Consider the following 21,425-nt stretch of genomic DNA (forward strand, 5'->3'; position numbering starts at 1 on the left):
GCGGCAGAAACGCCCAGTATCTCTGACAGTCGGTGTGCGCTCATAGGATTACTTGGGGCGGAATGGCCTCGGGGCGAACCGGCGTGCTGACGCGAAATGCCGACGGGGCAGCGCCACGGAAATATGCAAAGCGGGCGGCGCGGCGCGGCGCGGTCGCACCTGGGCGCGGATCTCGACCGCCTGCCGCCTCTGCTCTCTGGCGTCTGTTATTTAATTCTCTCTTTCTTCGCGCCCTCGGCAGGTTTCCGGAGCTATGTGCCGCCAACTGCCTACGCGCGGGGTCGCGTAATTAACGTAAATTACACGCCGGTGGTTTGTGGTCGTGGAAATGCTGCCCGATTGCGTCTCAGATGTGGTCCAACGGGTTCATATCAGGTAAATTTGGTAGTCAAGACATCAACGTGAATTCACGATCGTGCTCCTGAAACCACTGTAGCATCATATTGAGACCGGAAATTATCCTACTGGAAGACGCCATCGCTGTCGGGAAAGACATCAAGCTCAAGAAGTTTGACGTCTTTGCAGAACGAAAAATTTGCTTTGTAAATCAACAGGGATTCCGCAAACAGAGACCTTGGGAAACTAATCTCCCTCTCTTGCTCTATGAGATCCTAGTGATGAAGACAAATGGTTCAAATGGCTCTAAGCACTATGGGACTTAAGAGGTCATCAGTCCCCTAGAACTTAGAACTACTTAAATCTAACTAACCTAAGGACATCACACACATCCATGCCCGAGGCAGGATTCGAGCCTGCAACCGTAGCGGTCGCGCGGTTCCAAATGTTCAAATGTGGGCGAAATCTTATGGGACTTAACTGCTAAGGTCATCAGTTCCTAAGCTTACACACTACTTAATCTAAATTATCCTAAGGACAAACACACACACCCATGCCCGAGGGAGGATTCTAACCTCCGCCAGGACCAGCCGCACAGTCCGTGACTGGAGCGCCTTAGACCGCTCGGCTAATCCGGCGTGGCGCGCGGTTCCAGACTGTAGCGCCCCGAACCGCTCGGCAGCAGTGATGTAGACAACAGCACTCAGGTCGAAGCAGTGTTCTTTAAATTTTGGAAGGCATTTGCACCGACTTGCACTGCCGGCAGTGAAAAATACGAGTATACGATCTTACCCGTATCGGACCAGATTTGGGACTGGATTCAGGACTCCTTTACAGACAGTATTCAACAACTCGCCCTTAACATTTGATTGGTTGGGTGGGTGGAGAAGGGACCAAACTACGCGGTCCTCAGTCCCTCCGACCTTAGATTAACTACAACCGATAAAATCCCACATTAAAAGAGGGAACTACAATATCCATAAAATGATAAACTATTGACAGGGAAGGAAGGAAAAGGACGGAAGAAGAGGTGAGGGGAAGGAAAGAAAGTGACTAATGACAGGGGCGTGTAGGAAGAAGCACAGGAGGCAAGAGAGACGCTCAAGACCCCATAAGGAAAAGAGTGGGAAGGCAGAGGGCCGGGGTGAACCACCAAGCGCAGTTGAAGCCAATCCAGTCGGGGAGAAGGTGGGAGCAAGAGCGCCTGCCATTCCCTCCACCACCGATAAGGTGGAAGGTCCCTCCCTTAAATAAGCGATAAAAAACCCCATCACGAACAAAACGTAAAACTAGATCCGCCGTTGAGGCATTGTCAGCCAACACCAGGGGTAGCGAGTCTGGAAAAGTTCGTCGCAGGGTGGCTACGTTGGGGCAGTCCAATAAGATGTGAGCCACAGTCAACATCGATCCACAACGTCAGAGATGGGGGTCCTCTCGACGGAAGAGATAACCGTGAGTCAACCAAGTATGGCTGATGCGGAGCCGGCATAGGACGACAGATTCAGATTGACCTTCACTCACAAAAATTAATCAAAACAGATAGCTTACGAGAGGCCCAGGAGGAGGATCACCACAGAGTTGTAGAATCCTTAATCGTCCTGAGCTTGTTCGGTGAAGAAAGAGTGTGCCATTCTGCTGCCCAATGGCCCAAAACCTGCCGAGCGAAGGTCTATTTCCGGAATGCCGAGAGCAACAGATGGCCTGGGAGTAGCTAACTTAGCCAGTAGGGGTCAAAATGAAAACCACAGAGCATCCACGTTGATCAAGGAGGGAAAGGGAATCCTGGATAGCGATGATCAACGGGTGGCGAGGGAAGCATCGCTCTTAATGGGACAAAATCGATAGGTATAAAGGTAATTTCCAGTGTATCCCAAGGAAGTCTTGATAGGATCCTATTGTTCACAGTGTATATAAATGATCTAGTAGAAAGCGTCACAAGCTCTTTAAAACTGTTCGCAGATGATGTGGTTGTCTGTAAGAAAATTGGAACGCCAGGAGACAGTATGGATTTGCAGAATGTCCTGCAGGAGACTGACTAATGGTGCAGGCTCTGACACTTGACCCTGAACGTGACTGACTAACATATTGCGCATACATAGGAGAAGAAACCCACTGCTGTACAACTATACTACGGATGACAAACTACTGGAAACGGTACCGACCGCAGAATATCTATGAGGCGACCATAAGTGGAATGACCACATAAAACAGATATTAGGAAAGCAGATGCCAGTCTCAGATAAATAGAAAGAATTTTAAGGAAATGTATCTGATGCACGAAGGAAATGGAAATGAACTGAGGGTTAGGCGTCATTGGTTGGGAGGCCCCTTGCGGGGCAGGTCCAGCCGCCTTGGTGCAGGTCTTATTACATTCGACACCACATTGGACGACCTGCCCACCGGATGGAAATGAGTTTTCGTTTAGTAGCAGCAAGCAACAAACAATGGCGATTTTTTGGGATTATATTATGAATCAGTAGAAGACTTACTCCGAAGATAAATAGAATATACTTTTATATTGGTACGATAGTATTTGTGAAGAATGGATTACAAATAATGCTTAAGTTTGTTTCATTTGCGGCAGCGGTTTGATAATGCAGCATTCTTGTTTCGTCAGACATCCAGATCAGAAATCTTCTTTGTTTTTCATTTTTTTGCTGGGCTTTATCGACCATTGAGGGGGATACTGATTTAAGAAATAGATTTTGTTATTTTGTTTGAGAGATTGTATTTGCGAAGTTCAATTTTTTTGAGTTCAGTTTTCGTAATTCTTGGATTATTGTCACATGAGTTCAGAAAATGCTTACGTTCTTTTGAAGTTTCATTAAATGTTAAGTCTAAAGAAATGAAATTAGAGTTCTTTTAAACCAGAGTCATTGTCCGTATCACAAAAGTCAATTGATTTTCGATTATTTAAAAATCATTATCAAAAAAATATGAACTAAGCATGATAACCATTTTTTTACCGTACGCGTTGCATCACTACTTATCTCTGAAGTTAGCTTTTGTATATCTTTTATCGAGGCGCGCCGTACCTATGAGAGCAGTTTACTCTCAGGTCAGACAAATTGTTTAAAGAATAGGTTCTTTACGTATTTACGTCCGCCCGGACAGCTGAGTGGTCAGTGTGACGGATTGCCGTCCTACGGGACCGGGTTCAATTCCCGGCTGGGTCGGGGATTTTCTCCGCTCAGGGACTGTGTGCTGTGTTGTCTTCATCATTTCATCCCCATCCAGCGCACAGGTCGCCCAATATGGCGTCGAATGTAATGAGACCTGCACCAAGGCGGCCGGACCTGCCCCGTAAGGGGCCTCCCGGTCAAAGACGCCAAACGCTCATTTCCATTTTTTACCTAATTATGTTTCACATGGACCAACTATACTTTCAAAGTAATTAGTTTTCTTTTTTCAAAGTTAACAGCCGGATTTTGTAATTGCACTAAGTTTCAGACACGGTATGATTTTCTTAATATTCTCGCACATAAATTTATCCACGCAATCTTTAACTATATTTTGTCTCCAACAGTTAGCATAAGCTACCAACAGATTCAGATTGACTTTCACTCACAAAAATTAATCGAAACAGATAGCTTTCAACATCTTGGTCCGTAGCAAAAAGACGGCCACGAATATCCTTTTACAGGGCTCCAAAATTCTGAAAATCGGATGGACAGAAATCGCCCCAATTAACGCACGCCGTTACTTGGACAGTTTTCAAAAATCGAAGCACACCTTCACACCCAGTGAAGCTGACAGATAGCATAAGTTTGTTGTAGGATAATGCCTGCCCACGTATTGCCAAGGAAGTTTCGCTGGGAACCCCTTACACACATCCCATACAGTCCCGATCTCTCCCATGCGATTTCCATATTACTGGTGTCCTGAAGAAAGGCGTTCATGGCCGAAGGGCCGCAAGTCTGAGTACAACCATGGTTCTGTAGACAACCGCAAAGATTTTTCCATGAATGCACTGACCGTCTTGTTTCACAAAGGGATAAATCTATCAACAGTTACTGCTATTCCTTTAAAAAAATAAACAGTTTACTTACTTTTTCTCCGTCTGTCTCGTTCACATTTCAGTCCCCCCTTCTGAGAATTCCTTACTAATTGCAGATGACAATCTGTACCGGAATATCAGCTGTTCTGCACTTGAGAGATGAACAAAAGCATGTGCTATTAAGCTCCAGAGGTTTCGAGACTGGATTAACAAAAGAGAGAGAGAGAGAGAGAGAAGTTATAGTGGTGGTTTTAATTATTCGGGAGTACTGTATACATGCGCTCACATCCCTTCCCGTCAAGACACTCACCACTACCACCAACAACACCAACACCACCACCACCACCACCAACACAACCACTTGAGTAAAATGCACAGAACGTTCATTCAAACATGTGAAACTGTCAGAAAAGGTATTCTTTCGGATGTTATTCAACTTCCGCGACACAATGGCCTGCATGCCTGCTATATCGTGTAAGCGTTGACCCTTCAAGTGAATTTATGCACTTCGCCGTTTTGTAGTAGTTTCATGCTGATAACACCAAGTCCAGTCATCCGTGATGACTTTTTCCAGGCAAGAGCTGTCTGCGTTTTGTATTTCAATCAAGCTGTGGTAGCTGTCCGTGCGTCCGCGTTTTTGTTCAGGAGTCAAAGTATGCGTTACAAACTTGGTACACACTTATCTCTTCTTTAAAGTAGTTTGGAGAATGTCTTGAACATTTAGAGATGCTGCTCCACTGCGACTTGTGACTCATCACTGACATAGTACGTCCACTGCTTAATACCGCTTGCTAGTAATTGACTAGTCTCTTGTTTTCAGTTGTTAAAGTGGCCACCGTAGTTACTATGCTGACATCGCATAAACACCACGAAAGAAATCAGTCTAGGAACCTTTTGAAAGGACGATGTACATTTTGTCCAAATTTTATAAATAAAATGACCACAATTCCAAAACCGTATGTAGTTTCTTCCAACATTTTATGAGTTGTCCGAGAAAGAATGAAAGGAAACCCCTGATTATAATGAAAGTTCACTGAAACATCTGAAACGCCCCCTTAAAAAAATTATAAATGACTGTGCTGATAAACCCCTTACGTTATTTGATTTTCAAATAGATGAGCAAAACAGAACGTATTCAGACATTTCTCTCTTTACTTATTCTGATCATCACTAAACTGACACACAATATTTTTAGTGTAACGCAATCTGACTTTCAATAATCCCTAAAAAAGATGGCCCTGACTAACAATAACCTATACCTGTCATGAATCACTTACAAAAATCTTCGTTACTGTAACTGTGGTGTCACCGCCAGACACCACACTTGCTAGGTGGTAGCCTTTAAATCGGCCGCGGTTCGTTAGTATACGTCGGACCCGCGTGTCGCCACTATCAGTGATTGCAGACCGAGCGCCGCCACACGGCAGATCTAGTCTAGAGAGACTCCCTAGCACTCGACCCAGTTGTACAACCGACTTTGCTAGCGATGGTTCACTGTCTACATACGCTCTTATTTGCAGAGACGACAGTTTAGCATAGCCTTCAGCTACGTCATTTGCTACGACCTAGCAAGGCGCCATATTCAGTTACTATAATTACTTCAAGAATGTATTCTGAACAGATAATATTGTGCATCATGTACCGTATCAAACTAATTACTCATTCCTTGTCATGTTCCAGACCTCACGTCAGTATAGTTCTACCCCCCTCACGCCAGCCTGCGTGAGCTAAAGCGCGTGCATTTCGGCCTCCATTAGTAACACGGTGTTGGCTCTTCTGCTAACACAAAAATAACTACTGCAATACAGCGATCCCCAATACTGCCAGCTAAATAAAAGATTCTAACTACTGAAGGCACTAACTACTGATAGGCATAGTTAGCAAATGAAAGATTTTGGTAGAGAACAAACAATGTATTTACCATAATAGTGTTCAAAACTCATAATATATATCAGTTCATGAAATCCAGTCTTACAAATTTCCGCTCTCAAAATTCTGCCATCTCTCTCCCCACGTCCACCACTGCTGGCGGCTCACCTCCAACTGCACAACGCTACGCGCTGTTCAGATCCAACTGCCCAACACTACAACAGGAAATATTCCAACAATGCCAACCAGCCACAGACTGCACACAGCACAGTCAGTGATTTTCATACAGAGCGCTACGTGGCGTTACCAACATAAAAACCTAAACAGCCTACTTACACATCTTGTTGTTTTTGTTGTCGTTGTTGCGGTCCAGTCCGAAGACTGATTGAGTGCACCTGTTTACGTTACTCTTTACCGAGGAAGCCGTTTCATCATAGGCGAAAAAAGAGGACAGTCAGGTCTGATCAAGGCAGAATTCTTTTTAAAACAATCTTTTTTTAGAAAGGAAATACGAACACAATACCGAGTGTTAACCTGAAGCTGGTGGAGAAACCTTCACGTCTTCTACGATTATACAACGTGGGGCATGCGAGGTAAAATTTCCGCCTAGGGCGTGAGGTATCGTATCAGTGGAGGGTATTGTATGAGGGCGTGCTTCGGAGGACGGCCGTTGGGGAGTGGCGGAGGCCATACGTCTGAGATCCCGCCTTCTGGAGCCGCAGCTCCAAGGGGCTGCCGCGGCCAAAGCGAGGGGCAGAGGAAAGGGAATGGGCCTTGTTTGCCCCGCTGGGGGTCCGGTCCCACTACTTGCTCTCCACGTGCGTTCCCATGGACCAGTGCGAGCACGCTCTGCGTGTGTGTGTGTGAGTGTGTGTGTGTGTGTGTGTGTGTGTGTGTGTGTGTGTCAAAGCGAGAGAGCACCAGGGAGGGGCAAAGTGCTCGAAACGTGTAACCCGAGACGGCGGATGTTGACTGCTGCAGTAGAGGGCTGCTAGTGAAGCATGTTGGTTCGATTACGGTACGGCCTCCCTTCAGTGAAATACCGTCGCTGCCCGCATCCAGAGCCGCTATAATTACACATGTTCCAACTGCACAACTTTTTACAAGATGAGATAAGAAGGCTGGGCATGCCGACAACTTCCGGAAGCTCACGAACTGCTGCAGACGCAGTCCTCCGCCTCATCGACTTATACGACAATATACTCGGAAGGTTCCGCGGATGTCTATATCCGTGGGTACCCGAAGTAATAACTTCTTTGCGGATAAACGCTTGCGTCAAAAAAATGGCTCTGAGCACTATAGAACTTAACACCTGTGGTCATCAGTCCCCTAGAACTTAGGACTACTTAAACCTAACTAACCTAAGGACATCACACACAGCCACGCCCAAAGCAGGATTCTAACCTGCGACTGTAGCAGCAGGGCGGATCCAGACTGAAGCGCCTAGAACCGCACGTCCACACCGGCCGGCAAACGCTTGCATCAATCGGATATCAAGAATAATATTTACTTTTCTTTAAAAGTTAAAGTACAGCGTCATTATTAATTTACAATGTCTGTCGGATTTTGTTGCTTCCGATCAATGAACGCGTTTGCGTGAAGCGACAACTCACGTCATCTGTTCGAGTAACTGAAAACTTGTTTCTTTTGTTGAGGGTTCTTTTGTTCGGTCGTTACGACTACAAGACATGCGTGTTTTTGTCGCTAGACGCGTTTCGCGTTATTGAAGTAAAGCGGCAGCGGTGGTCTCTAATTGAAGGTATTTACGATTGGATTTATTTTCTAGATCGAAAAACAGTTTGTTAACAAAAAATGTTGGTCTCTACTTACGGTAGCGCCGGCCGCGGTAGCCGAGCGGTTCTAGGCGCTTCAGTCCGGAACCGCGCGACTGCTGCGGTCGCAGCTTCGAATCCCGGCTCGGGCATGGATGTGTGTGATGTCCTTAGGTTAGTTAGGTTTAGGTAGTTGTAGGTTCTAGGGGACTGATGACCTCCGATGTTAAGTCCCATAGTGCTCAGAGCCATTTGAGCCATTTTCTAATTACGGTAATTTCCGCTTGGTTTTTCACCTACGTCAGAAAATGCCGTCTGCTAGCACGTCTTTGGTTTCTTTTGCCGTTGGGCACTGATAATTGTGATCTAACTTTACACTGCTTTGTTGAACTATGCATGTTGTACGTTAAACACAGCACAATTTTGTACACCACTGTTCATTGTTTATTTGTAGCCTTCTGATTGTTTATCGTGTTTTGTAGTGTTGCCAACAGTGTCACGAGTCTTTTTATCTACATTTTTTTCTTTCTCTGTAGTTCATTATATATGCGTTATTCTATTTAATTGTGATACTGCATATTTATATACGATGTAAGAGAAATGACGGAATAGTGATGGAGGTTTAATTAATTTTTTTTTCACCCGCATAAAATCGGATTAGCAGATGATGTTGAATGCTTACAAAGAAGGGCAGTACTAATGGTCATAGGTTTGCTAGAACCGAGGTAGAGCGTCACGAAGATGGTGAAAAAACTGAACTGCGTGGTTCTTGTAGACGGAAACTGTCTAGAGAAAGCTCAGTTACAAACTTGTAAGAAGCAGCTTTAGTTAAGAAGTCTAGAAATATACGTCCCCATACGTATCGCTCCTATAGGGATCGTGAAGACAAAATTACATCAATTACAACACGCACAGAGACGTTCAGGCAGACACTCTTCCCGTGCTGTACGTGAATGGAACGACAAGAACTCGTAATAAATTGTACACCGGGGAATACCATCTGTCATACACTTCAGTGGTTTGCAGAGTGTAAATGTAGAGCTGAACCATCTGTCATACACTTCAGTGGTTTGCAGAGTGTAAATGTAGAGCTGAAAGGTGTTCATTGGTTGCTATGTCCACTGACTTCCCTCACATACGTATCTAAACACAACTGTCTTGATAAACGATCTCGTAAATAACTGGTAGTCTCTATTTGTAAACTTTGCAACTACGAACAAAGGCATGATCTGTTTTGTTGTTTGTCTGGTAGCTCATTTTAGTCCCACACATTTTGAACTGGCTGGAGATCTTATGGGAGAGTTCTACAAGACTGGAATACAAAAACGTTTATATTTTTCTGTGTCTGGTGCTAAGAGGGGTGTTATTTCTATTTATCTTCTTTTTTAAGTTTTCTAATTAAATGTTATCATTGTGATCCTCTCGTGTCATTGTAACTTCAGTTAATAACTTTAGACCCTATGCCATACACACGTTTCCTACTTATTTGTCTCAAGCAAGCTGCTCACGTACGGCGAGCTAACATATAGTAATGAAACATGACGTAAATCACATCATCATCGGCCAGTTGTAATCCACCGCTAGGTAATGGTTCCCTCCACACTTTTCAATAGTCTTTAGCTTTACACATCCATCTTGCTCCATATTTTCTAATATCAGCATTGGGCTGACGTTTCGGTTTCTTCTTATTTCTCCATCGGGGAGATTTCTTGGTCCATCTACCATCCATTCACCCGGCTATTTGTCCCGTACAGATATAAGAGTAAACTTGGGATGATCTGAAAGGGGAAACGTGTGATTGAAACTCGTCGCTGGCCCCTTCTACTGATACCTCACCTCCTACCTACGTTGTCCGCGTCTGAGGACCCGGAACAAAGTGTATTCTTTTGTTTCCCCGCCCCAGAGAGCAGGTATCCCCTGTCCCGCCTGACCGGTTTTAACGTGCCCTCCCCCTCTGCTGCCTAAGCCGTGAGCTGGCACAAAGCAGGAAGACGCAATGTTGTTCCTCGGACGTAGTATTAAGCCCCTGAAGGTAATCAACGGGCAGTGTAATAACCATCTCAGATACGTCTTGCAAAACAAGCTTACATCCAACGGGTCACCCAGGTTGCTCATCTTTCGCACTTTTAAAGTACATACTTAAGTGTGACAAATGCTACTCTAGTACGATACCATTTTAAAAGTTTTTGAAAAGACGAGGTTCAAAGTTTTGCTGGCACTTACAAACGCAGGTCGATCCCCCGTCCCTATTGACATATACTTCATTTCACCTCGAACCACTGTGCACCGGACATGTGAAAACTGCGCCCAGTGAAATTTGCGCCCAAACAAAAGCTTGTAAAATTGGAGCCCGGTATTCCCGGAAACTACCTACTCAATACGTCACGGCCTATCTGCACTTCCGAAGTCCTCGTTCACACCAGTGAATTACCACTTGAAGAATCACCATTAACACGATTATTCACTTGGATCCCAAGTGAAGTGCTGTGCCACCCTGTCCAAGCCGTGTCGACACCACCACGCAAATGATCAGCAACGTACGGTATATCAACCTGCTGACGCAAAACAAGCGGTCGTCATTCCGGTCTACGACATGTCCTTTTACATACGCATGTTGTACTGGTTCTAGTTGTTTTAAGCTTCAAATTCCACTTTACCATCTTTTCAGGATGATTACGCTGTCCTAATATGAAAAATCATGTTATGGAATGTCATCTTAAAAAAATTGTTATTACGTAAGTTATTTTAATGATCCATACTGTGTCATTTTAGAGTATACTTTACTTAATATACAGTTTTATGATGCCCATACATCTTGCACTTGGCAGTACTGACTATGATATGAAGAATTATAACAGTAAAAAAAACTGTTACCATGGTTTGAAAACACATTTAGAGGACGTGCACTTGTAGTGCTAGGCGTGGGAGAAGAACAATGGTATTAGCTTATAACAAGTGCATACTTCATTTTAATTAGTATGACAATTCATCTTATACATGTTACATTTATCAGGTGATCATCCACTTGTATGGATCATATTTAATTTTATATTTATTTTAAAGTATGCTTTGTCAAAGAGAACAGATACGATTTTTAAATTTCGTGTTTCGAATTTGGTTTTTATGTTTTTCGCCGCTGTTTCTGAAGATCCGGTCATACGTAAAAATTTTGACGCTGCGTCAGAAAGAAAATTTAAAAAAAAGAACCAGTTATGGACACTTGTTATTGTAGAAATTTTCACAATAAAGTTTTCTTCGATCATTTTCATTTATTAAAGTGAAACATTTTTATTTCATAATGTAATAATAAAGCATTTTTACCTGCGGGAGTTCGAACGGGGGGGGGGGGGGGGGGGGAGGGACGGTGGGGTCTAGTGGATCTTTCACCGACCTTTTCTGGACGCAGTTTACGTGACATCCTATACATACCGTCTCGCGTTGACGTAAGCCGACTCCCACTCGCCGAGCCAAAAAACCGCGCAGAACCTGTGGCTTCCTGCCAGCTAAGGGCTCCTTCCGACACCACCGTGAATTAAGGTTCTGCTAGCCACAACAAGACTTCATGTGTCTCCCAAACGCAGCCATAACATATAACGCAAATCTTTAAGCAATTCTTGCAGGAATGCACTATTTGAAATTCTGAGTCATCGGAGAGAAAATAATGCCAGCGAAATGCCATCTGCTGCTTGTAGAGAATCCAGACAGCAGTTGAAGACATAAAAGGAGGACTGTTATTGCGATGATAGTAACATGGCTGCAACTAGCTCCTACGTTATTCAATCTATACATGGTGTGAGAAATAAGGAAAAAGCAAGGGGAAATTACCGATCAGTGGGAAGAAATAAAAGCTTTAAGGTTTGCCAAGAACACTATAACTCTGTCAGACACAGCAAATGACTTGGTAGAACATCTGAACTATTTTCTCCTCCTTCCAAAAAAGTGCGTTGCTATCATTGCTCCGGAAATTAAGAATGTTGATTTCCAAATACATACATTCACCACGACAATTAAAACCCTCCTGACGTATTCCATCAACACTCAATAACAACACTTGATTGATACTACAAGTTATTCTGATCAGTCACAAACGTTTTTGGGTGCGCTTTTGGAGTGCCGATGTTATTTTGATTACGATGCAAAGTTCCATTGGACATGCATGACGTCCAAAGGAACAGGCACTGCGACAACCCTCAGCTGTAGAATGGAATGACGACACTGAAAATCTGTGGCGGACCGGGGCTCGAAACCGCCTATCCTCGCGGTAAGCGGGAAATCCGGGTTCGAATAGCTGATGGTTGTCGTTATTCGCAACTGCGAATATATTTTATTGTTTCTGACGGCTAAACTTTCGTCATGAGGTGGATTTAAGTTAAATAATGAGACATGTATGTTTCGTATGTACAATTTTTGGGTAACCTCTAGCACAGTCTGGTAGCAAAAGACAAGAAACAGAACATTATTCTAGTAGATGGTTGCAAAGATAAACAGTAACAGTACTCACAGTGGTCACAGAATCCTTTCTGTAGTGTTTACATTATATACAACAGCACATACACTATTTATACTTACAAGTACACAAAGACGGTATATTAGAAGCTAATAAGTGCTAAGAAAGTAAAACAATAATGTTGACAACAGTATAAAATTTATGTAACATGTTTGATTATTATTACTATATTAGAATACACTGACAATTTTATGTCAGGATATATAAATAAGTAGAAATTATGAAAGAAACAGGAGAAGTACGGTTCCAAATATCATTTGTCGATACGATATACGTATGTATCAACTACCTGGCTGCAAACGTTCTGAAAACTAAATGCAGTAACATAAAGAGAGACTATCTATTCAAATACTTAGGTGGAACCATTCAGGAAACTCGCCTGCAAAGGACTGATTACGAAATTGTCACAAAATGAAAACGACTTTCAGGCTTTCAGAAGACATCTATAACAAACAATTTACCTCTAAATTCACCGCCGGCCGCTGTGGCCGAGCGATTCCAGGCGCTTCAGTCCGGAAACGCGCTACTGCTACGGTCGCAGGATCGAATCCTGCCTCGGGCATGGATGTGTGTGATGTCCTAGGTTAGTTAGGTTTAAGTAGTTCTAAGTCTAGGGGGACTGATGAACTCAGATGTTAAGTCCCACAGTGCTTAGAACCATTTGAACCATCTAAATTCACCAAATTGAGATAGTGAAAGATAGTCATTAACCCAGTCTGTCTTTATGGCGCCGAAACACATTAAACAGAAAAGGGGACATCGAAAAAATTCGAAAGAGAAAACAAAACGCGATCAGAAAAATTGTAGATTCAAATTGTACTGAGAAAACAACATATGGTTTTACAGCAAATAAAGAAATTGAAAATTCTACCAACATTCATGTGGATATGAAAGAAAAAAAAACTGCATGCAAAAATTGATTGGACATATCAAAAGACTGGAAACAATCAGATCAACCAGACATGTGCAACTGTTCGAAAGTTGCAGTGAAGCTAAAAATGAAACGGTAAAGTGGATCAGCGCACTATAAGATGTGAAGGAAGCGGGAATAAGACAACTTTGTGTACCAGATAGAAAAATCCAAACGGAAAAGAGTCAATTGTGTGTGTGTTGTGTCCGAGCAGTCTAAGGCGCTGCAGTCATGGACTGTGCGGAGGTTCGAGTCCTCCCTCGGGCATGGGTGTGTGTGTGTTTGTCCTTAGGACAATTTAGGTTAAGTAGTGTGTAAGCTTAGAGACTGATGACGTTAGCAGTTAAGTCCCATAATATTTCACACACATTTTGTGTGTGTGTGTGTGTGTGTATGTGTGGGTGTGAGTGCGTGTATGGGTGAGAGGGGATTGTATAAACAAGAAATAAGAGAGAGCGGGAGAGAGAGAGAGAGAGAAAGAGAGAGAGAGAGAGAGAGAGAGAGAGAAAGGTGGGGGAGACTGTTTTCACCGTGAGTTGTGAGCTGTCAGGATTCACTTCAGTCTTTTTTTTTATTTCTTTTTTTTTTTTGCAGTGCGTTTGTGCCTTATGCCACAATCTCAGTGGTCATAAAAATCACTTGAAACTGTCTAGCATATGATTCGTCGTACTATCGTGAAGATCCAGCGGTATCACACGACGCAACGTGACAGGGGCAGCTGGAAGTTCTAAGTCCCGAAATCTTTATACAGCTCGTCTCTCTCCCTCTCTCTCTCTCTCTCTCACACACACACACACATACACGTGGGAAAAGTGGATGGCAGGCGCAGCCTTGGCCACTTACAGAGCCCCCTGCTGAGGCGCTGGCAGTTTTTGGGGGGAGAAGTTTCCGCAGAGAGCAGTGGCCGCCCTCGTCCGCTCTGCCGGTTCCCGCCCTTCCCGTGTCGCCGTCGCTGATGAAGGACTCGCCGATGCCTCACTGTCCGCGACAGGGCGCGCACCGCCGACAGGTGAAACACTTGCCGTCGCGCCCCAAACAGATTGCCGCTCCCCCTGTGACGGATGCTGCGCGCCAAACTGCCCCACCTGACGCCCACGGGCGTGCGAGCGACGAGCCCGGACACTCTTAATACAGTCCTTGGCTTCAAACTGTCTCGCGGTCCTTGTGGCGCGTTTGTATCTGAGGTCACCCTCACTTATCAAATCTTGCGAAACCGTTACGAAAAATACCTGCCTCCTTCTCAATATTTCATCTCGTTGTCTCACTTTTTCCAGTTCTACCTGTGCTGCCTCGTTGGGAGTAAGCTATGTTCTGCAGGGTGAGTTCGAGCGCTCCATGTTTGATTGTACCTATTGATATAGGACTTCATATTTGACCTGTCTATTAAAGACGCTATACGTGGATAAACGACATCAATAAGTGTTGCCGATATTATTTCGTTTCTTTATTTAACAATGACAAGTTTCTGAAGATGTGGCATAGCCACTCACTGATGAATAGATTTTGCGGAACTTCTAAACTGCGAGGATGTTGAGTGGTACAGTTCAGCCGCTGTTCCAAATACTCACGGACTCTTTCTTCCGTCAGTCTTCTGACTGGTGTGATGCGGCCTGTCACGAATTCTTCTCCTGCGCCAACCACTTATTCTGAGGGTTGCACTTTCACAATACTTCCTCAATTATTTGCTACATATATTCTAACTCTATGTTCCGCTATAGTTTTTACCCTCTACAGCTCTCTCTATTGCAGTGGAGGTTATTATATGATATCGTAACTAATAAAATTATCCTGTCCCTGCTTCTTGTCAGTGTCTTCCATATGCACCGATTCTAAAAAGAACCTCTCCATTCTTTATCTTATTGGATGATGAGATTAATATTTAACGTCCCATCGATAACAACGTCGTTATGGACGGGGCGCAAACTCGGATAAGGGAAGGATGCACAAGGCAAGTGGCAGTGCCCTTTCGAAGCAACTATCACGCCATTAGCCTTAAGTGATTTAGGGAAATCACGGAAAACCTAAATAAGGATGACCGGATTTATACCGTCGTCTTCCCGGTTGCGAGTCCAGTGTGCTAACCACTGCGCTACCCCACTCTCCTTTTTATCTCTTTAGTCCACCTAATTTTCAGCATTCTGACTAGTGTTCAGATTTTCCCACTGTCCGATATTCACTACCAGACAATGCTATGTTCCAAACGTACATTCGCAGAAATTTCTTCTTCAAATTAAGCCTATGTTCGATACTGGTAGAGTTCCCTGCGCCAGGAATACTCTTTGCTTTTTATTTTCTACAGGATTTAACTGATGATGATGATGATGTTTGGTTTGTGGGGTACTCAACCGTGCGGTATCAGCACCCGTACAAATTCTCGATCTTTACTCTGTCCAGTCTTGCTACTTTCATGAATGATGATGAAATGATGAGGACAACAGGAACACCCAGTCCCCGGGCGGAGAAACTCCCCAACCCGGCCGGGAATCGAACCCGGGGCCCCGTGATTCAGAGGCAGCAAAACTAGCCACTAGACCACGAGTTGTTGACTTTTGGGATTAAATTCGGATGATCTAGTGGGACCGTCTTGATGAGATAGCGTCGTTCGTCGAACCAGAAACGTCTGCGTGCAGCCCTGTGAACATGACTGTTATCCAGAGTAAATTTTCACTCTGGAGCGAAGTGTACGCTGATAAACTTGCTAGCAGATGTGAACTGTGTGCTGGATCAGGACTCGAATCTGGGATCCTTGCATATAGCGGGCAAGAGGCAGTACCGACTGCGGTTTCCAAGCACAACCCACAACCCTCCCTCGCAGTTTCTCCTTTCGTCTCCTACGACCCAAACTTCACGGATGAATGTCAGACCAGGTAGAAACAGATGCTGACAATGATTACAGGTACATTTCAATCTATTTCTGAATGAGTAACGCGAAGGGAATTGCATGCATTGGATGTTTGGTGGGTGTAATTCAAGCCGGAGGCGATTCTCTGACGCCTTGGTGGTGTTTTTCGTACGATGACTTAGCCCCCTCATTCGGGTTGCTGTGAACATGAACCGCGATGTTGATTTCAACATTCTACGTGATCAACAGTTCTCTTGCTTACCTTGTGGGGTCAGTATTGCTGATAGAAAGAAACTGCAGAAAACATGAGAAGAGGTACTGTGGATGCGAAACTGAGAGGGTGGGCCATGAATAGTTCTTGGGTAGCTCAGTCGGTAGGGCATTTACCCGCGAAGCCAAAGGTCCCAAGTCCGAGTTTAGGTCCAACAGACAATGTTTTCCTGTCCGTGAGTGTCATTACTTCTTGTCATCTTCGAAGACGGAAATTTCTCGGCACATTCATCATGTAGGTGCAGAAGGAAGGGCAACGCTTGGTCACCTAGAATGTTGAATTAAACGTCCTGGCTCATATTCACGGCAATCTCACTGAGAGGCCTAAGTCATCGTACGAAAAACACCACCAAAACTGCAACTGAAATCCCTGTTGTTACAGATCTTGCTTCGTCCACTTCCACCGGCCACCATCATAGTATGTACGGCCTGAAGATGGTCTAAGTTATAGACCGAAAACGGTAGCCAACCAAATTAAACATCTCTTGCGATCAAGACTGTTTTACTGCAAATTAAAAAAAAATATTTTACAATATGACGCAGCGTAACCGCCCAAAAGATTTTACTTCATTGACAACGGTCACATAATCCTGCAGACTTAAAAACTTTTTTAATGTGTTGCAGCTTCACAAAGTTGCGAACAAAACGACTTTCAACACTGTTTTGTGCCATTTTGCCCTATCGGATCTTCTACAGACTGGCTGAAACTGTTTAAGTTTCTCATTAAAAATGTCAACATGCACAGCAAGCTGTTTCGACACTGTAACGAAAGTATTCTCCTCGGTTACAACACAACACGAAATCAGTCTCCTTGCAGAAATCATTACCTATAACAACGGCCAGTAACTTTCGAGTGCTCTGGTTACAATGCAGAACTGATTATCCTATCTCACTCTGTTGTTGCTGGTAGCGGTAATATCCCAAGAAAGCCACAGAATTATCCTCTACTTATAAAGCGAAAAAAAGTTTCTCTCAGTGGAGGCACCCGACGTCGAAAAGCTGAGATAATGTCGGCCTTATTGAATTCCTCTGAGGAGGAATCGGTGATCGGCGAAAGGGCCGATAAATAATCTGTAATTCCAAGCAGGGTTTTCGTTTATACCAGAGCGTCCTGCTCAGACTTGTATGAGTAGCGGTACCCGCGCTGTCAAAAAAAAAGGACGCGCACCATGCGCTGTGTTCCGGGAAGAAGCAGCGAGCGGTTTGACCCGTGTAACGTGTTGTCGACGGCGGGGCTTGCAAACGGATGTCAGATACGTGGTATCGTAATGTGCGCGTACTAATGACCTGCCGACGTCGCAGGTTAACTTGCAGTGTGTTTTCAGGACGTGGGGGCTGACTGTTGCCTGCAGGACGTGTTTGAATTCCCATTAAACCCAAAAGATGATAAATAATGAACTCATTGGGATCCCATACCTGGAAAACAATTTCCGTGTTACAGGAACAAAATATGAATAAATAGTGTTCCGCTGACCCACATACGTTAAGCAGTAGGGCAATAATAATTCACTGTGACTGGTAATTACTGTTGTTGTGAAGAACTAACGTCGAAATAATGACAAATGCTAGGGAAGCGGACCATCAGTAGAAGAAGAGCTTCAATACAAACCTTCCATGTACCGTAGCACTAGGAATTGTTGCCACATTATTTAGCCGCTTATAAATGTAACAACTACCGTAATTAACTAATATCGTTGTTTCGTCTAGTAGATAAACGAAAATGTTACACATTATTTTTTATTCCTTTTCGTACAGTGTGCGTTCCTGCCAGAATTCTTATTTGCTCAGCCGTCGCCTACGAGACAGAGCGCCTGCGACAACTGACATGAAACGTGTGTGACGTCACGAAGCCGATGCCTCTCCAGGGCTCCTCCTACGTGAAATCCCGCTGGAAGTTTAGGAATTCCCGTGGAATTCTTTAGTGTTTTTCCATTTTCTGGTGGAAATTGCGGTGTGTTGTCATTACCCTACCCTTCGTATCCAACTAAACTTTGATTTGACAAGAACAGTGAATTTGGATTGTAAACGGGTTAGGTAGCGTATGTAAAAGAAAAATGTAATCGGCTGGAAACAAATCAGAAAATTATGTATATCCTCTGAGTTATACATATTTTGACAAAGGTTATCTACACGGGTCGGTCCCTAGAACGAACCTCGTACAGTAACGAAGTTGCTAACAAAAGTTAAAGAAAATGTTATTGAGCTTTTTTCTGGAAATATAATTTAAGCAGACAAGTTCTGAGAGCCTGCTCTTCAGGTCACTCTAGTAGTGAGTGATATATGGTACACCATTTTGTCGTAACACATGATAATAAAAGAGTCACTCGTAATTATTTCATCTTTTCTGGTGACTCTATAAAGTAAATCATATCTAGTCCATTTAATCTGGCAGGGAAACATATTTTTGCTTATGACACTATAATTCATAAAGAAATCTGCGTAATGCCGGCCGGTGTGGCCGATCGGTTCTAGGCGCTTCAGTCCGGAACCGCGCGACTGCTACGGTCGCAGGTTCGAATCCTGCCTCGGGCATGGATATGTGTGATGTCCTTAGGTTAGTTAGGTTTAAGTAGCTCTAAGTTCTAGGGGACTGATGACCACAGATGTTAAGTCCCATAGTGCTCAGAGCCAAATCTGCGTAATAATTTGTTAGATCAATTTGATGGGAACAAATAGTTATAGTTCTTGGTTTATACAGACATATCTAAAGTTTTAACTGCTCGTTTGAAAGATTTAAAAATCCTTTATATTTTACAAGAGGGTAAATTAATCAAGCTGGCACCTTCATTGTTGAAGACAATATTGCATCCCGCAAATATTCAAAGGTAAAATACGATGAGTTCACTGCAAGTGGTATAATAATATTACCGAATATTTATCTGTGAACATGCATTGTTTCAATTGTGTCTTACGACTTTGAAAGTTAGTTTCTGCGCCACGCAGATCATACACAAGTATTTAAACATCTTCTGGAAATGATGATTGTACTCGCTTTTCTGAGACATGTGCTTGTGGTAAATAGATGAAAAAATCGCTTCAAAAACAGTCGCACTTTGGAAAGTATTTTAGAAAATGATAATTGTATAACGAGCAACAACTGCCTTGTAAACAACATGGAGACGGAAGATGCTTAAATTTTAAAAATTAAATGCAGATTTCTGTGTAGTGATGCGTCTCTCACTTACTACGTTCCCCTCCTGAATGCTAGTTTTTCTGTATCATTTGATCTAAAAGTAGTGTTTTCGACATTAGATCAAAGTCTAAGGCGGCACATGTCACAATAGCGTAAAAATGAAGCAAGTAATCGCCTTGAAGCTGGGTTGTGTTTAAAGTAACGTCGCCAAACAGTGTTTACAATATTTAGTCCCACCTCTCAGTTCCTCTGTAGCGTAAAGTAATCTCCTCGAATGAGAAATATATGACGGATTATAGGTTTGCATTAAAATTTCAGGTTGTAAACCGCATCGTGTGGTGATAATTCAATCTCGTCCGTGCCTGTTCGTTGCACTCAGGCTGTAACTTCAGTAGATGGTGTTGCCGGACTCCTTTCATGGAGTCTTCGACTCAGCGCCTTCTGCATGTTCTAGGATTTTGTGAAAACCACTCAGAATCATCTAGTATTCCGAACCTATTGTCAAATTATGAAACACACGTCTTTAGACGAATCAGGCAGAAGACAGGTGGCATCTGGCTGTTGCGACTCGCGTCGTAGTCTTGGTGCAGCGAGTTATGGCTGACGGTACGATGTAAATCCCAGAATCATATTCCTAGTTTAAAAAGAATGTCGTCCATTACAGCTCCGATATTTGATCAAAATGGAGTGGGGCTGGGGGTATCGTTGTACCTTGAAAACGATCGTGATCTTTTCGCAGACCATGAAGTTTAATAGAAGAGACTCACCTTGCAATCGGCTGAGCGGCAGCAACAGCGCGAGCAGGAGTGCCAACTGTGCGGCCGTCATCTCAGGACGCCATCGTGGTCGGCATCTGAAACAGAACGATCAGAGCCTTTACCTTGGCAGTCTATATCAACACGTCCATATTTTTAAAATTTTAGTCACGTAGAGGTGGTACACTGATCATGGAAGGAGCCCCAATTCACGGATCATTTATACATTATCAAAAAAAAAAAAAAATTTACCTGCTCGTCGCATCCAAAAAATACATAAGCAATAATAGTCTTTCGGATTTTGTAGCTCCTCTTACACACCGTGTTTGCAACGCAGATTGGAGAGAGATACCTTCTTACACAAGATACAGGTTGTTTATTTATTTACTGCTTCAAAAAAAAATGGCTCTGAGCACTATGGGACATAACATCTATGGTCATCAGTCACCTAGAACTACTTAAACCTGACTAACCTAAGGACATCACACAACACCCAGTCATCACGAGGCAGAGAGAACCCCTGACCCCGCCGGGAATCGAACCCGGGAACCCGGGCGCGGGAAGCGAGAACGCTACCGCACGACCACGAGCTGCGGACTTTACTGCTTCGCCTGCGCATGTTTCAGCACGTGCTGTACTACCTTCATTAAGTTTTTGTTTGTTATTGTGCCTAAAAAGCGCAAACCTCAAAAAGTTCTTGTCATAATAATTTTCACGTACAATAATAAAGAAAAAAATATACAAAATAGCACAGAAAATCCTGGAACATATATGGCTAAAGCAAAAATTAAGAAGCGGTGCCTCGCGTAAGGTGGAATTTCTCTCCAGCAGTATCTCTCAAAGCTTTTTACATCCAACATATGTGAGCACAATTTACCTTGTGTACAGAGTGAAACAAAATCTGCAGTGCGCTAGCGCAGAACCTCATGGTGTAAGCGGGGCATCGAAAATGCGCACAGTAAGAGCGTTTAAAATAGCACAGTACCTAAAGAGCAGTACTCACAGATTTAAAACAGTTCTAATATATTATTATT

The 21,425-nt window shown here is 43.6% G+C and overlaps 1 long non-coding RNA gene across 1 annotated transcript in view; it reads right to left on the minus strand.

The window, feature by feature from the left end:
- The window catches only part of LOC124712046, a 146,140-nt gene that overhangs the window by 70,231 nt on the left and 54,484 nt on the right, over positions 1-21,425 (minus strand). Inside the window, exon 2 of the long non-coding RNA XR_007005571.1 lies at positions 20,404-20,489. This is a non-coding gene — a long non-coding RNA (uncharacterized LOC124712046). The remainder of the gene's footprint in view (positions 1-20,403; positions 20,490-21,425) is intronic.

This window comes from Schistocerca piceifrons, chromosome 8 (genome assembly GCF_021461385.2).
Source record: "Schistocerca piceifrons isolate TAMUIC-IGC-003096 chromosome 8, iqSchPice1.1, whole genome shotgun sequence".
Lineage (NCBI taxonomy): Eukaryota > Metazoa > Arthropoda > Insecta > Orthoptera > Acrididae > Schistocerca > Schistocerca piceifrons.